General features: G+C 36.4%; 1 long non-coding RNA gene across 1 annotated transcript; it reads left to right on the top strand.

The window, feature by feature from the left end:
• Positions 1-4733: 4733 nt before the first annotated feature.
• On the top strand, positions 4734-14278 carry LOC147725674 (uncharacterized). Its single transcript, XR_015309812.1, has 3 exons — positions 4734-4888; positions 8436-8528; positions 14129-14278. It is a non-coding gene; the product is annotated as an uncharacterized LOC147725674 (long non-coding RNA).
• Positions 14279-15095: the final 817 nt, after the last annotated feature.

Consider the following 15095-nt stretch of genomic DNA (forward strand, 5'->3'; position numbering starts at 1 on the left):
CGCAAAGTAGCTAGCAATTCCATAGTCTAGAGACATTAACGGGTGATTTGCTCGGATTGAAACATCCTTATCGATTGATTCGTTAATTGATTAACTTCATATAATTGTTGACCTGTTGGGCATCTCTAACGATCTGTAAGTATCTTTTCATAATGGTTCAGATATGTAAATCAAATTTCCATGTTATTCTTAGATTCCAGGTTGACATTGTCCATCATCTTTTAGGAATTAATCCAGAAAAGCTCATCATTCCTTTGCAAAAAAAATCTTGTATATGTTTTATAATTTATGAAAGTATCATTATGTTGATAACAAACTCGCAAGCATATTGGCGATTATGTATCGCACACATTTTTAACTTATGAGCAGTTTGAATTAAAGAAATCGAAGATAATGGAAAATGTCTGGTCACTCATGATATGCGCTGTTGTTTTATGTCATGTTAAGTGTACTTTTAAACCAACATTTCACCCAGGATGGTATAGTGGGGCATATGAGCAAGTGGGTCTGGCTGGCTGGTGCCTATGTGAAGAGCTTTAATTTGTATTTCTATATAAATTAAAATACGGAGTTGGCAGGCCTCATGTGAAGTAGATTAGGAGCCAGAACGAAGAAGGTGAAGCAAGTGACTTTGGTTCTTCAGATGTGGGTACCAGTGTTGATCAAAAGGTTGGCTCTGCTGAGTTGTCTACTGGTGGTGTGAAATGTGATACGGACATTGGGGTAAGTGTATACTAGTCAGTGAAGTTTTTTGTATGTATGGGTGACTAATTAGAATAATGTGTGCATATTTGTAGCGGAAAATGTTTCTCCTTTATGACTGATGGGATGTACTGTGGTCCAGTAATCATGGTGGCAAAATTGTGTTTGCCTATGCCCATAGGAAATGAGGTACATCCAATATCATGTATAGTGTGAGTTAACTGGTGTAGCATTTCACCAAATGGACTTTTTTTTGATCTACCTCGAGGTCTGCTACAATAGTTTCCATGAAACATGAAGAACTTCACAACAAAGCGGGTGCAAAAAGCCAATTGTGCCCTGTGACACTGTGTGTGTTATGCCCCCTAATGTCTATATGACTTGTTTAGGTCTGTAAAGCGGGTGTAAAATATTATTTGTTTAGCATTGTTTTCTATTTTCATTTTGTAGGACATTCACAGGGACAGCATAGTTTTTTTTCCTCGAGTTGTTGGCGGAAGTTCACCAGAAACTGGAAACCATTTTATTCTCTGGGTATGCCAAGTTAAATTTACATTGGAATTATTTCAAATCTAAAGAGTTATTGAAAAAGCAGCAGTAAGACTACGAAGTAAACTGATTTTCAAATCTGTACTGATAAACATCATAAGCAGTCACATTGGCACACCACTTTTTTGAGAAAGTGAATTTGTGGGTGCACAAAGTGACACACATCAAAAAGATTTGAGTCACAATAAAAGTTCGAGTGTAAAAAGAAAGTATTCTATCTGGTATTTGAACAGTGGTGCTGTAGTGCAAGTTATGAGCACATACATCTTTTTTGAATAGGTACAATAAGATATGTACTTTGTTTCAGCCTTTGCACATGTCAGTGGACAGCCTCTATACTGCAGGGGTGTGCATTTTGAACTTTGTTAGTAAAATCTATGCTTTATTGAAGTAATAACTCATTGATGTTTTTTTAGTACATTTTAGATTTTTTTTATTTAATCATCGCTTATTGATATAATGGCTTTGCAAATATATATATAAATGAATGAGTATTCGACAAACATCGTATTGTTTTTTTATTATTACGTTTTGATGTATAGCAATATTTCACTTGATTTTTTGCAGATTTTTAATGGCAAAACACATATAATACAAATTTTTGATTCCTTGGCCAAATATAAAAGTATTGATGTTAATGACATGAACATCCTTTGGTAAGTATCACCAGCACACCTGTTAAATTATTATTATCAATAATTGTAAAATAATAGTATAACCACTGTGGTATATTTATCAGAATTGTTCCGTTGTTTTTTATAATTCAGTAATGTTTTCAAGAACATATGGGATCTTCAACAGTGGAAAATTGAATACCCAATACAATGGAAACAGACAGACAGTGAGAGTTGTGGTGTATTTGTCTGCACTGTAAGTTTACATAAATAACTTTATTAATTGTCTATTATTCATTTCCATGGATACACAACAGCATATTTTTTTCTTCAATTATTAGGCAGCTGATGTTGTCAGTCGGGGTATCTTAATGTCATACGAAGAATTATCTGCAAATAATATGCAGTACCTAAGAAGATACCATGCTTCAAAACTCATGTTGATTCTTCGAAAGCAGGCATGAAAATTTCTTCATTAATTAGATAATGAATACTAATAAAATATTTACATTTTTTCCTAGTGTAATAATACAATTTTTTTAAAGAATTTGGTTAACATCATACATCCAAATTTGATGTGTGTACACATAATATTTATTTCACTGATTATTGTTGAATAAAGAAGCGCATTTTATGTGGCAGGTGAGAAAATGAAATGTTAGTTTGTGTAAAATACATGCAAAGGACATACTATACGTCAGTTGAATGGTGGATATGAGATCATCAACTGTACTCAAGAGTTATAATCATATATGGTATTGGAATGTCACTTCTTAATTAGGAGAAACTTGCCCCATGCATCAGCTTCTCTTGAGAATAAAATGTCATACTATGTAGCTCTGCATTATTTGTCCTCCTGTTACAATACAATTGATAAACATTATGACTTTTCTTTTCTTTTCAAAACATGCATTGGTTCAACAAAATATGATAGTATTCAAATGCAGCTGGATGTTTTAAGCCATGATGTGAACATATGTCAAATCCACTTATCACAATTTATCAAAGTAAAATGTCAACAAAAATCATTTTTGGATCTAACTGTAGCTCTGTCTGAGTTTGAAGTTGTGGATTGTATGACAATGATTCGATTGTTACATCAACAGCAGATTTAAAATAAAGTATCATACAAAATAATAAATTCCATTCCATTAGGTACAATTATCAAAGTTTTTTAGATGTGTTTAGATTATTTTGTGACATGACTTATCAATTTTATGTTAGTATTTTATGTAGTTACTTGTAAGTTAAATTAGCAATCAATTATTGTTGTTAATGTCTTACCTTAAAAAATTTCATTTTCAAATAAATTATGAAGTACTGCTTTTTTGTTCAAACGCCAATCTTGTCAGTCACAATTTCCTGAGAACGGTTCTTGATATTTTGTTGTGAATTGTTACTCCCATGTCAAAACATTTTATCATGCCAAAATAGAGCACATAGGCATTTATGTCCGCATGTAGTGTGGCACCATATGCTATTGTACTCACTACATTTTTTTACCATTAAAGAGAATAGTTTGTCTTTGGCAGAAAACCATTTTAATGACAGCAAAATAAGAGAAAGTTAAGTGCATGCTTTCATAAGTGCAAACTATGTGAACAAATACCATTGGGGAAAGCAGCGTTACTCATAGTGTAAATCACAGCTATACACTAACCGCACTGAACATAAACATTTAAAAGTATATTGATCTTTTATAGGGCATTAAGAAGGAGAAGGTAGCCCCACTTTCCAAAGAGAGTGGTCTGAAAACCGAACAGTTATTGCAAAAAGAAGAGACTGCAGGAGCAGAGCAAAGTGTTGTCCAAAACAGAGAAACAGGAAAGAGCCTAGTTCAAGGAATCAATGGCACAGAATGCATTGCAGCAAAAGAGATGGTCTGCCTATACCAAGAGAGTACTGATTTTAAAAAAAAGTAAGTTAAGTAACGTCTGTTAATAATATAGCTATATATTATATAAATGTTAGTTTGTGACAGTGACTAGTACTTGTATGTGTACACAAATAAAAACCTGCAACTAAAATAATAATAGTTTTTTACAGGGGAATGTATGCAACAGAATCTATAGTGATCTTGAATTATGTTATAAATATGTAGCTTCCGTCCTAAGCTGGAAAAAAAATAAAGCACGCTTCGAATTTTTATTTCCATTGTGTTTATGTTGTTCTGAGTTTTGAGATTTGGAGATAATGTTAACAAGTACCAGGGGCCATATTCACAAGGGGGTTTATCTCCGCTTTTTTGGCTTTAAAAGCCAAGAAAGCGGAGATAAAATTATCTCCCTATTACCAAGCTGTCGCTAACATCAGTTAGCGACAGCTAATAGGAGATAGCGGCCATCTTGGAACCCGCTTTGCATGTCAGTGATATTTATCACTAATGACATGCAAAGTGGGCGTGCCAAGATGTTAGCGACTGGAAACAGTCGCTAACATCGCTATCTCCTATTACCAACTTTTTGAGATATTAGTGCAAAGCAAGGAATATCTCCAAAAGCGAACACCTTTCCTGGAGCAGTTCTTAGCCATGTTATCCAATGGGAGTTTGATAACATGGCTAAGAGAATTAGCTTGGTAATGCATGAATATCGCAGACTTTTCAGCCATATTCATGCATTGCGGCCATTTTTTATCGCATTTGCGATAAACCTTGGTAATACCAAGGTTTATCTGCGATAAAAATCGCCGCCGCCCGGCGATACATTTTTTGTCTCTAACCAAGCATTAGCGATAATTATCGCTATTGCTTGTGAATATGCCCCTCAATGCCTGGAAAAGTGATGTAAAAGATGGACATTGTATTTTAAAAATGTTATAGTGACTGTAGTAAATGTGTTCTCAAAATATATTTGCATCAACAGGTCACTATATCCCAAAGAACAAAAACTAGAATGGATAGAGTGCGAAAAGTGCAAACAGTGGTTACATTCAGACTGTGCAGATGTGCCAATTACAGAACAGTTTGTTGACACTCCATTTTATTGCGGATGCCACAAAAAATTTCCAATCGCATTGGACAGGTAAATATACAGTTTAATATTGAATATATGTAATTATTTAACCTGCTTATTGAAATTGAAGGTGCAAAACTATGAGTCACAGTAAACTTGGATTATAGAAAAGGTAGTTTGTACTGCATACCTACACATTTATATTTAATGAATGATTCAAGTGATATCTTTACTGTTCCTATTACCATTTTTGCATGGTGAAATCCATAATAAATGATTAGGTGTAGATATATCTTCCGATATAATTGAACAATACATTGAAGGAAAATATGAGCAATGGAAACTTCGGAAAAGTAAGTAGTGATACTTGAAATTCCCACATTTGAAGTACAATCGAAGTCACCAGTTGAGGTTAAAGAAGAAACATTATGATTAATAGTTGAGGTTTAGAGGTAGGATGTTCTGCGAAAAGTAAAACATGCAAGACGTTGAGGCTAAAAACTGTTAGGTAGGACAATTGCTACATTTAAACAAACTTAAATGTATGCACATAAATTATTTGACATTCAGCAGCATTCGAGAATTACTCACATGAATCTATAAGTGACATAATTGGTATTGTGTATTCTTAGAAATCTTCTTAGCTTTTAGAAACGTTAGTCAATACTTCACAATAAACAAGTCTTTATGAGATGATTTATTTTCCTTTTATAAAAAAAAAGGAGCACTATGTAATTCACAACAAGAAAATGTTATATTTAAATTTTTTCACATAATTATTGAATTTGTGGTTAAGAAATGCACAAGAAGAATTCCAAAAATTCTGAATCTGTTGATGGCATTGATTGTAATGATGTTGAATTTTTTAAATATGGTCATAATTGAAAATATTAAAAAAAGATTTTATGGGATAGGCATTATTGTTTTAAAAATAATACTGAATAAGTATTACTGTAAAAAGACTCATACATAGACATGAATTATATTCAATGGTTATGTTTTTAAAAATAAAAGGTTAAATTGTCAGACAATCGAATAATATGAATTTATTAATTTGTAGGCTTAAAAAAACCTTGGAAGACAGAAGCATTGTGAATTTACTTACTGAAGATGAGTTAAAGGCTCGTATAAAATAATGAGTATTTCTATGATTTTTACATTTTGTGCGTTTAAAACATGTATTCATTAACACCAATGTACTGAAGGGAAATACCTTCAGCAACTATATGTATTATGTTCAAGAGCCATGACATAAAGGAAGGTGGCATGTTGTTTGAAAATTTGTAAAAAGGTTGAAAAAACGTATCTTTATTCATTTCTATCTTCTCTGAAAAAATGTTTTTATTACTTACTTTATTAAGTAATTATGTACCTTCTAGTGATATAGCAACTTTTTTAAAAAAAACCTGTTTACTTAATGACATAGTTTGGTCATATGCATTTTTAAATTAGTTGACTGTGTTCTCTCAATTTAATATACTAAGGCTTCAAAATGAGAACCTGGCGATAATTATTAGCGGAACATGTGGATAGGGGTTAAGTATATAGCAATGTAATTGATTCTTAAAATAAATCGAGGCCTGAGATAATTGAAGAAAAAATTAGTAACTAAATAAGGAAATAATGTGAAGTACTTTGGTGAATATCATAAAAGAGCATGTTTTTGACTCATGAAGTAATAAACAAAATGTACTACAAGACCCAGAGTTAAAAAGGTTTGATGCAAGCCCATGGTCACAAATTACACGTCTATTTAGAATCAATATTTAGTAATATTAATATAGTACTAATAACAATCTATAAAATGCTATTTAGTGTGTTAGCCTTGCACTTTGTATCAGTACATTGAGTGTGACCCACATGTCGATATTTCATTTATGTGCCTACTAAGAGAGTGTTGGGTGGGATTTCGTAGGGGTGGAGGGTGGGACCGGTTGTGAACGGGGTTTGTTAGTTTGTTCCAGTACATCGACAAAATGAAAAATCGAATTCACTATGTTTCTATATATGCTTGGAGCAACCGCATACATGTACCAACGGAATTTACACTGAGATTATATGAATGAAGTTGTATGCTATTACTGCTCTCAAAACTATGCTAATAAACAGATTTAAAAAAAAAAAATGCTATTTACAAACATAATTGTCGACTGTAACCTAACCTATTCTTTCCTCTGGGGAGGTCTCTGTCCAACTGCGGAGGGTGCATCAACTGTCATACAGTGTAAATGTATGAGAAATTTGAGATATTACTGAATGATTCTATTACGTTGTGTAATCATTAATATAGTAACATACCATGCAGGATGTCTACAAATAGCAACATTTTTAAATTGTAATTAGTATCTGGGTGCCTGGTGAAATTTCATTGATATTCCTTCAACACAGCTTATATAAGCAGTTACTAACTTAGATTGAGTTACAACAAATTTAATATGTGTATATTAAACATAAAAGTGACTCCTACTTAACAGAAAATATAAAGGAGACAATTGGTATATAGTTGCGACCTCCTTGGCTGAGGAGTGAGTGGGGTAAAATTAAACTTACATTTCCACCGTCCGGGTCCAGCATATTCTCTGCTCCTGACCCTGGCAGTAACATGAACCAAAATCAGGCAGTCAGAGTCCCTTCAATAAAGCAATCATAGTACTCCAAGCAGCATTTTGATTGTTGCAGATGCCGCCAAGCCAGCGGCTTATAGAGAGGCCATGTTCTACATGCTGCCTTGCAGCATGCATGGAGCAGGACAGAGTGTGCATGACTAGTTTGGGTAGCCCCAGGGGGCTGAAAAAACAGTCTTTGCACATTAAGTAGTGCTCAGGCACACCGCTCCTCCCCTTCCTTTTGCAGAGCCCACTCCGCCCACCCATCCGCAGGCAAAAAAACATAAATTGATAATAAAACAAAGCTATTACCATTTTATGTTTCTGCTTCTAGAACTGTGTGAAAGCAGTAAGGCAAGACTACTCCTCCCTAGTAGAGGAGCTCCCTCTGTTAAAGTAAGCATACATTTTCATCAGGAATGATACACAAAACCTTTGATATGATTATATGTAGAATGTTTCTGCAAAATACCTGGTTTACTCTTGAGTTACATGTATAAGTTGTCTTACTCCTAACGTACTCCATGTGTGTGAAAGTCAAGAGTAACTTAGTTCTTTATTTTTTGAGCTTGTGCTCATATTAAAGAAAGTTGATTTTTTACAAGTCTTTTCAATAAGTACAATGAAGTAGAGCTGACTGTATTTATAATGTATAGTTGGTTAGTTAAAGACAGCTGACAACAAAACTTTAGGACATTCTCTGCTACTTGCCAAATGATAATACGGTCAAATTTGAGAAACATTGATTTGTCTAATTGTTGATTTGTGTTTTATCGTTAATAGGAACATGCAAACAATATTATAAAGGGTAAAAAGAAATCAAATAGAATGTTCCTTTTCTCAAACCCTACATTTATGCCGAAATTAAAACAAGAATTAAATAGGAGGATGACAATATTCAATGAAAATGATGTGAGTAAAGTATTATCTTTATCAACCACACTTTGTAATTGAATTATTATATGAAACAACGTCGCTAATACCAATACTATAACTATTTTGTATTGCAGGCAAGAAGTCTAACGGAACAAATAAAGAAAGTTCTAAATTTTTCAATAATTAGCCGAAACACATCACTCATGATTGATGTGTTATTACCAGAGGTGAGAGTTTACGGTAATGAAATGATCACTGCTTTTCTAAATTGTGAATTTAATAAACGAAATAAATAATTTAAAAGTGTGTTTAAAACTTATTTGTGGTTATGTATAAGAAATATAAGTAAATGCATATAAAATGCAAATAAAAAGTAGTTACATTGTTAGCCCACACAAATGACAAATCTGAGGTGAAGAAGTTGATTTTAAGATGGGAAACGTTAGATTTTATAGCACCTCATGAAATGCAGACGTGTGAATTAAATAACGCATTAACATGTGGATTGAATTGCACCTTCATAAGCATTGTGCAAATTGTTTATATTTTTATTTACTGACAGAAATGTCATAAAATCTACATAAGAAAGTAAGATTAATACAATGAGAAGATATGAACGACTGAAGATGATATAATGGAGAACGGGACCGCCCGCCATAAGGGCGGGGGTCCAGTTGGGGGAATTAGGATGTGCCCGCCGCAGTGGCAGGCACACCCTTCAATTGTGCACGCCGCAGTGGCGGGCACACCCTTCAATTTTAGCATTGTGGCGAGAGGCCTAGCCTGCTCGGGAAGAAGGGGCAGAACTTTACGCAACATGCGAAGCAGCATCATGCACGTGGACGTGATCTTGTTCACGTGCATGTCCAGCTGCAAATAGGGCCAAATATAACCACCAGGTTGCGAGCCGACTCGGCGGCTGACACAGTCTCGGGGAACAACGGGGGCCAGAAGTTCGCCGGGAGAACACGAGGAACCCGGTCAGAGGAGCAGTACAGTACCTCAGTCTTGGTACTGTTAAACTGCAACGAGTTAGAACTGAGCCAGTCAGCTGTGGCTGACATGTATCGATGGAATGTCTCCAGTGGGACCGCGTTCTTCCCTTCCAGCAAAAAGACCAACTGGGTATCAATCACATAATTAAATGCCGAGATACCAAATGATTTAATTAGTTGGACCAGAGGGCGGAGGTAAAGGTTAAAGAGTATAGGGCTGATGGCCGAGCCCTGTGGCACCCCATGCCCCACTCTCCGCACCTCCGAGCTGAAAGGTGGTAACGCCACCACCTGCTGCCGGTTGTCCCTTGCACTTGCCGTGACACCACACTCCTCCAGCCTCCTGATAAGGGTAGGATGGCTGACCGTTTCGAACGCGGCCAACATGTCGAGCAGCACCAAAAAGGCTGCCCGACCACTGTCGACCCGCGACCGCAAGTTGTCAAGCACGGTCACCAGCGCGGATTCCGTCCCATGTGCTGGGCGAAAGCCAAATTGTGCCTCATCAAACAAGATGTTTTCTTCCAGGAAGCCAGACAAGGAGCGGGTCACTAACTTCTCCATGATCTTAATGGGGAAGGGAAGAAAGGAAATGGGTCGGTAATTAGACAAGCAGGCGGGGTCCAAGGTGGATTTCTTAAGGAGAGGTGATACCACTGCCAGTTTCCAGCACTCCGGGAATGTTGCAGTATCAAACGACTATAGACAGATGGAGTACAAGGGCTGGAAAAGTTCGTCCTGAAACACCTTCCAAAATTTAGGAGGGAGTGGATCAAGCGGGGAGCCAGATGACACCGTCTGTGCCAGACTACAGAACTCCTCAAAGTAGGGGATGGGAAAGCAGCTCAGCTGGGGTTGACTGGACACAACGTCCGGAGCTCCCAAGCTGAGAGCAAGACCCCTCAGCTGGGATCGACTGGACGAGTCCGCCGGAGATACCAAACTGAGGGCATGACCACTCAGGATGTGTCGACTGGACGACACATCCGGAACTCCCAAACTGAGGGCAGGGCCACTCAGCCGGGGTCGACGGGGCGTTACGTCCAGAGCTCACAAACTGAGGGCAGGGCCACCCGGCTGGGGTCGACTGGGAGGCAAGTCCGGAGCTCCCAAACCGAGAGCAGGACCACACAGCTGGGGTCGACTGGGCGAGCCGTCCGGAGCTCCGGAACCGGGGGAGGAAGGTACTGGGCTCAGTAAACCTTCCAAGATCTTAACGATCTTCTCCTCGAAGGCGCAGGCCAGGGAGTCGCACAAGACCTGCGACGCAGGAACATTATTGACCGTGCATGAAGGATGAGTCAGGTCCCTAACAATTTTAAACAGTGCTTGCAACTTGTTGGAAGCCTGATTCAAGGTGGCTTCCAGATAGGACGCCTTAGCCACCTTAATCTGTGTCTTATATTCCTGCAGGGACTGCCTAAAGATAGCCTTCGCCGAGTCAGAATACTGCTTCCTCCACGCCCTTTCGGCGCAGTTGCAGCTAAGGTTTAACTGCCGCAGGGCGTTTGTATACCAGGGGCTCGACCGATTCAGCCTGCCCCTTGACCTACGGAGTGGCGCTACCTTGTCCAAAGAGTTCGAGATGGACTGACACAAGGTGGTATAGCTCTCTTCCACTGAGTCACTCAAACTGAAGTTGCCCGGTAGTAGTCTGGGCAGAGGCGAGGCTTTTAGGAGTCGAGACCAAGGTCTGCCCAACGTAGCCTGTCTAGATCCAGCTTCCACCGAGGAGTGATCCCCCAAATAGAGGGAGAAATCAACCATCGAGTGATCCATCCAGTATTGACACAAGATGTCATCCACCGACACAAGTTGGGTGTCTGCGAAAACTAGGTCCAGAACGTGGCCCTTCCGATGTGTGGCTGACCGGACCAGCTGTTGCAGCTGGATGTCATTGCAGGCTTGGGACAGAGTGGAAAGCGCACTGTCCAGCGGGCCACCCGACCACAGGTTAAAATCCCCTAAAACCACTAGCTTAGAGGGGGTGTTAGAGAGGTCGTAAATCAGGTCAATGAAGTCAGGGAGGGAAGGTACATTGCCAGGCAGACGGTAGCACAAAACGCCCGAGCAAAAAGTCTTCTCGTGATTTTTAAGAGAAAACCCCATCAATTCAAAGCCCGACACCTCTCTAATCTTAAGCTGGGAGAGAGCTAGCGTGCCTCAATAAATTAATCCAATCCCACCACCCCGGTTCTTCACACGAGGGGTATGGTTGATTTTAAACCCTGGAGGCTAGGCCAAAAACCAAGTTCAACCTCACAGTCCTCCTGCGTCCAGGTTTCCGTTAGAACCTGAACATCGAGCCCCGCAGACTCGATGAGGAAGGCGATGTCCGTGTGGTGCTTACAAAGGGACCGGACATTAAGCAGCCCATAGGAGCGGTGACAAGACATCTGAGAGGTGAATCTACATCTGAGATTGCTTTTTATGCATGTATGCTGTCATTGAGCATGGGGCTGTGAAAAAATGCCTTGAAATTTAAGAGGGATAAAACACATCTTCTGACTTAGAACCTTTGTCAATAACTGAAAATAGTAATTGATGCGCTTCTAATTTGAAATGGGCTTCTACACTGGCACTTAATCTGATATAGCACTGTCTTTCTTCATTAAATTTTAGTTGACTTTCTAAAAGCAAGTAAATTTAAATTTAGTGTCCTGTTTTTTCTTTTTGGCTTGCAAACCTGGGTATGAAACATAGTGCTACCATTCTTTCTCGGGTAAACTAATGCAATGCACTACATTTGGCTTCTTTCTTAAATGTTTGGCCCTGTTTGCAACATGTTCAGTAAAGGGCAGTTAAGATTCCACTTGCTGTAAATTGACACAACACGGTCACCCAGACATAGTCCACAGTTTACACTGTCTAGCATTAACTAAGATAAAATCCAAACCAATCTTTAATATCGGCTGATGCCCTGTTACTGGCTGTTCCTCAAATTAAGTTTGCGCGTAAGGGAAGGAGATCATTAGCTTTTCAGAACCAACGAGGTATGTAAGACCATTGCACCTGCAGGTTGAGCACAATAACCTACAAATATTTAAGTTTCCGAAAACTGGTATGTTCAAAAAAGTAGTTGTGTCTGTAGTCCAAGGCATTCTTTATTGTATATATTTTGTACAAATAGTTTTTCTCTACTAAAAAGGCACAAGCATCTTTCTGAAAAATGTCAAAGTAAAGATTATATACTTTTATTTGTGACTATTGACAGGTAATTAGTACTAAATTGATGCAAAGAGTTTACATTTATATGTAATATTTTGCAAATATTTATTTAAAACAATTTTTATAAGGTTTACTTACCTGTTCCCACCCTAAAACCCAGGGATGCTAATTTGCATTAGCTATCCGGCAAATGCCAAGTCACTCCTTTGAATTTGAAAAGTGTGAAAACTTCTCACAGTGCAGTAAAAACGGACTTGCATGACCTTTTGTGATTACTGACAATTTTGTTGGTATTATGTTTACAATGGCATAATAAAGTTTAATACAGCTTAAATAAAGGCTTCCCCAAAGTAATTATTGGATAATGGAAGCTTTAAATGTCATATTGTTAGTAATCATGCTATATTTGTGGCCATTTATATCATATTTATGACTAATCTTGGAATAATAATGTCTATGACTGACATGTTGTGAAGGATGTTATCATTATGATGGACATACATTGAAAAGTTGTGTACCTGACAAAACAGTGGGCTTCCTTGAATAAAGTAGTCATCTTGAGCATTATTGAATAAAAATCTGGCATGTGAAAAACTAAACCTGGTCAGGCCAAGCAGAAAGTTTTAATGAGATTAGTTCGCATTATGAGAATCACAAGCGGGCAAATAGGGGTTATACTTGAAAAATGTTTCTGAATTAAAAATGTAGTTTACTTTTATGCCAAAACATTATTTAATTTGAGTGTGTTTAACCGTTATAAGATGTTCATATTAAAAAAGAAATATAATGCATTGTTATTGAAAGGGATGAAACTATGAGTTGGTGTTTAGCCATCTTCTGTGATCAGGTGGCCAATATGAATATTTAGGCACGTGGTGCATGAAAATGTGGTTATACACTTATAAGGGTATTGGGAAAGTTTCCAAAAACATAAATGTGCACAAATTATTTACCCCTTCTCTTTACAAGACATACCTTAGAATTTGTGATTATTATGATAACTGCCAATAATTCATTACATGTCACCTAAATAACATTTCATCTAAAACATATATCATTGCATAAAATAATATAAATTAAAATGTGCTATTTAACAGTGTATGCACATTAACCTGAAAGTATGTAGGGTTCGATTATTTAGCCAACGATGGTAAAACATTGAAAATTAAAATAACCAGGCATTTTCCATTCAGAAACACAAAAGGCAAACGGATGTCCTTGTATGTTTAAATTGGGTGTAATCAGACAACTTGTAACAGGTTCAAAACTTTAGGTAGGAAGGGTAATACTAAATATAGAAATGATGAAAGACAACAAAAGATAAGCAATATTTAAAATCTGAAATAGTTGTACATTTAAATGTGTCTTTTCGTATAACATGAAATAAAAATGTTTGCAAGAAAAGAATAAAAATTAAGAAGCTTATCTTATTAGAAAAAGCTAATTTGCAACATTTATTTTGCATGAAAGTTTTGAAAACAGAAAATAAGTGTACACACTTAACACCTGCTTCTTAATACATCTTAAAAATGTATAGTTCTGAAAAATAAAATAAAATAGGAAAGTAATTATTGTATGGAATGTTTATATGGTATGATTACTTTCCATGTAAGCTTTAAAGCTAAAAGTATGTTGCTTTAAAAGTCAATTTTTTCTCTTTGCAGATGACAATCAAAATTCTACAAAAACATGAAGATTTAAATAGATATGAAGCAGAACTTGTACTGATGAGAGGGGACTTACTAGACTCCAATGCGGATGAAGTAGATGATGTTGAGACATTTGAAAAATTGAAAATGGGTGCACTGAAATAATTTTTTGGAATGATTGTCTTGTTTATTAAAGTGAAAAATTTAATTGTAATTTTTTGACAAATGTAGTAAATTATTACATGTAACTTTAATAAAAAAAAATTAAAATATTTATTGACTAAAATACAATATGTATAACTGTTTACTGAGGTTCAATTATAAATAAAAGCTTAAAAAGTTGAGTTTTATTTAGTAATGAGATAAAAATACTATGAAGATATTGTCTGTGATGCCTATTGTGATTATGCTTCATTTCAACATAGAATATTTATAAACAATTAAAACAAAGAACTTGTAACCATAAACAATAAGAATTGTATTGAACATCATTTTTGATTTGATGAACATAGAAATTAAAATGAATACCAGATTGTGCAATGTTATCATTAGGATTCTACATCAACTACAATTTCATATTATTACTAATTGAAAATACTATTAATCTAGAATGCACTGAATTGCTGTGTATATTTGTTCAAAAAAGCTGGCAAATAAACCTAATGTCTGTCAAAATTAAAAAGAACAACAATTGTAGTGGACTTTATGGAAATAAACAGTGCAGTGTAAAAAAAGAACCTGCGATTTATCTTCAGGAGTTTTACATCTTTTGCATTACATATACCCAAAGTCTTACCCTATTGGTTACTGTTGGGTGTACTACTCTATACGTTAAACATGCCTCACAGTTAAGATGAGCCTGTGCTCCTATTTTCAATACGATGAAATTGATTGATTTTATTTTGGCATATTTAACCTTACTTCTAAGTCCCTAGTGTTGTGCACAAATTGTACACAAGGCCTTCAAGTTAAATGTCACTGT

The sequence above is a fragment of the Lissotriton vulgaris genome, chromosome 3_2 (genome assembly GCF_964263255.1).
Source record: "Lissotriton vulgaris chromosome 3_2, aLisVul1.2, whole genome shotgun sequence".
Taxonomy (NCBI): domain Eukaryota; kingdom Metazoa; phylum Chordata; class Amphibia; order Caudata; family Salamandridae; genus Lissotriton; species Lissotriton vulgaris.